Raw genomic sequence first — 3,851 nt, forward strand, 5'->3', positions numbered from 1 at the left:
GTGGATTGTCTTAAGAGATTTTAAAGGGGTTGTGGGTTAAGATTAGTAAATCAGCTTTTTCCAGAAATAGCGCCACTTTTCTCTATGAGCTGTGTCAGGTATTGCAGCTTAGCCACACTTATTGGAACTGCAGTACCAGACACAGCCTATCGACAAGGGTGGCACTGGTTCTATAAATACATATTTTATTTTTTTTTTTTCTTATCACACAACCCCATTTTAAGTGCAGGTTTTTAAAGGGAATGGTCTCTCCTAAAGGACTTGTCTAGTTTTAGAAAAACCCTTTTTCAAAGACCCTATGAGGGAATTTTAAGTTAATAGAAGAGGTCCCCTGTTCAAGATCCTGATCTATTAGCCAGAGCAGAGTGCCTACAAAGAGCGTCTCTCACCCTGGAGGACCCGACATGTTTGTGTTTACAGTGACGCCCATTGATTTAATTAGGAACTATGTAATGCTTCATTTCACCTGTGGAGGTGCTGCAGGGGGACTGAACACTTGCTGCTGAGTTCCCCTGCAAATTACAGTTGTTCCCTGGAGGTCCCAGCAGTCGGCTTATTTTTGTTGTACTTTTATGAGACGGAATAGTAACAATTGGACAACCCCTTAATATGTTGTAGTCTCTACTTCTTCACATGTTAAGTTGCAGCAAGAATCTGACGCTCCTGGTTTTTCCTGTATAAACCTTGTACAGAGATTCCAGCAGACGGTTACATGTGACAGCCGTCAGTCCAGTAAAGCTGAAAAGTTTATTGGCCTTGTGTGCGAAAAGGCTCGTCGGATCTTCTGTATGTAAAGCGTCATCATTGTAGTTGCTTTGTGTTTTCAATTCCTTACTATGTAAGGAAATCTGCTTGCTGTCAGTGAGTGGAAACGTGCATGTTTACATTTAGAAGCTTAAAGAGGCTCTGTCACCAGATTTTGCAACCCCTATCTGCTATTGCAGCAGATCGGCGCTGCAATGTAGATAAGAGTAACGTTTTTATTTTTTAAAAACGAGCATTTTTGGCCAAGTTATGACCATTTTTGTATTTATGCAAATGAGGCTTGCAAAAGTCCAAGTGGGCGTGTTTAAAAGTAAAAGTCCAACTGGGCGTGTATTATGTGCGTACATCGGGGCGTGTATTATGTGCGTACATCGGGGCGTGTATTATGTGCGTACATCGGGGCGTTTTTAATACTTTTACTAGCTGGGCGTTCTGATGAGAAGTATCATCCACTTCTCTTCACAACGCCCAGCTTCTGGCAGTGCAGACACAGCGTGTTCTCGAGAGATAACGCTGTGACGTCACTCACAGGTCCTGCATCGTGTCAGACGAGCGAGGACACATCGGCACCAGAGGCTACAGTTGATTCTGCAGCAGCATCGGCGTTAGCAGGTAAGTCGATGTAGCTACTTACCTGCAAACGCTGATGCTGCTGCAGAATCAACTGTAGCCTCTGGTGCCGATGTGGCCGACACGATGCAGGACCTGGGGCAGGAAGTGAGTGACGTCACAGCGTGATCTCTGGAGAACACGCTGTGTCTGCACTGCCAGAAGCTGGGCGTTGTGAAGAGAAGTGGATGATACTTCTCGTCACAACGCCCAGCTAGTAAAAGTAGTAAAAACGCCCCGATGTACGCACATAATACACGCCCAGTTGGACTTTTACTTTTAAACACGCCCAGTTGTACTTTTGCAAGCCTCATTTGCATAAATACAAAAATGGTCATAACTTGGCCAAAAATGCTCGTTTTTTAAAAATAAAAACGTTACTGTAATCCTACATTGTAGCGCCGATCTGCTGCAATAGCAGATAGGGGTTGCAAAATCTGGTGACAGAGCCTCTTTAAGTCCAGATCTAGTACAGTGTAAGGATATGTTTATACGCAAAGTTTGGGGTGTAAATGCTTTGAAAAAAACCCTACAAACATCTGCCCATTGAATTCAATGGGAAAAACCATGTTTAGTTCAGATGGGCCATTCTTTTATGCCACTGGTTTCCCTTGAAAACATCTGTCATTTTCAGCCGTTTTTGATATTGCACATAAATATACTCTCAGAGGTACACACAAAGTATTGGGACATACTCAGAAATTATAAGGCCCCCAAAGCAAAACTCTCACCCCCCCAGCACTGAGAACTCTAATAACTGTTGTATTTTATAATAAAAACTTTGTCTGCCATAATATCAAAATCTATCTTTAAAGGAGCCACAGATACGTTTTTCCAGAAATAGAGCTTGCGTCTTTCCATGGTAAATTTTAACTGCATGCAGCCTCCACTAGAGGGCGCTCCCAACATATTGATTTATACAGCTACTGCTGAACTTACTAGGAGCTGTAAACTCCCCCCAGTGGTGATTGTAGGCAAACATTATGACTGATCTGAAGTACGGAAAGTACGTCATCCTGAGACCTTGTAGTTTGTCTCTACGTTAAGTACAACCCTGACAAAGTATATTAGTTGGAATATATATATAAAAAAAAAAAATCAATTACTTTACATCCCCCTAGTACATTGGTGTGTGATTTAAAGGCACACTACAGGAAAAACTGAGAAGCGTATGCCTAGTGCAGGACCTCTGGGGGGCGGTGCTTGACACATGTATTCAAACAATAGCAGAGAGAATTCATGCTCCGCCCCCTTGAGCCCTGTATCCGTTTTTAATAGTGTTCCTTTTAAGACCTATATAAAAAATTATTTTTTTTTGCTTTATTGGATGAGTTTTATTATAATTTTAGACCCTCTGGCTGCTCTTGGATGACTCCCGTTCCTGGACTCGTGCAGCGTACCGCATGCTGTTCATTGCAGACATTCCCTAAGTGTCCTTCAGCTTTTTTCCCCAATATTTTTTTTTTTTTTTTTAAATAGCATTTGTGCCCCACATGACTAGTCATCAACGTTGCTGTATTTCTTCTCTTTAGAAGGAATCTGTGGTATGGACTTTACATGTTTTCAGTACGGGACAGTTTTCCCGCAGCGAGGCAGTTACTCCTAGCGTCATAGATAACGATGATGCTAGGAGCCCGGCTCCCTGCAGTGCTCAGTCCAGGAAATGCGGCCGACCTGCGGACCATATATCACGGACTTAACACGCTCGTGTGAATCCAGCCTTAAAGTGCGCAATCGTGAACACTTATCAAATGCATGAAGTCAAGATGTCACCAGTGCAGCTAAGGTGTCCTGACATTTTTCTGTATACAGATTAGCTGCAACGTGCACTAAGACCTGTATCTGTCAGGTCAGTGGGACTGATGTGTTCAGTGACTCTGACGAGCAGGATCCACCTGTTATCGATCACAGAACCCGCTGACACTGAACCGGTCAGTGCCGCTAACCTGGCGGATACAGGTTTCAGTGAAAGATACAGCTGCTCTGTTTACAAAATAGAAAGCAGCTGCATCTAAAAAAAAAAAAGTTAATAAAAAGTATTTTGAAAGTTTCACTAATCACACTGAAATATTAATAACTTCAGGGATGGATGGATGGAGGGACGGCGGGTGGGCACATTCTGAAGACCGCTGCCTTGGGTACCAAGGGAGCTTGTCCTGCCCCTGATCCAGATGTAGAGTGCTCCACATCCGGTTCTTTTTTTGTGTTTATTATTGGATCAGTGATTCAGGCCCGTTTGGGGTTCAAAATCGAATGTCTGACCATAAATTATTTCATGGTTTCTATTGCTGTCCATTAGTCTTAGACCCAGACAACCCTCATAATCCGGCTTTGTATGTCATGTCCTATTTTTCACCCTTTTTCCAGAGACGTCAGTGTCAAAACATTATTTCTGATGAAAACAAAACCTGACATTGGTTGAGCAGTGTCCTGAATACCGGAATGTACATTTTTCCCCCTTTAATCCCAAATAACAA

Source organism: Rhinoderma darwinii, chromosome 3, assembly GCF_050947455.1.
Source record: "Rhinoderma darwinii isolate aRhiDar2 chromosome 3, aRhiDar2.hap1, whole genome shotgun sequence".
Lineage (NCBI taxonomy): Eukaryota > Metazoa > Chordata > Amphibia > Anura > Rhinodermatidae > Rhinoderma > Rhinoderma darwinii.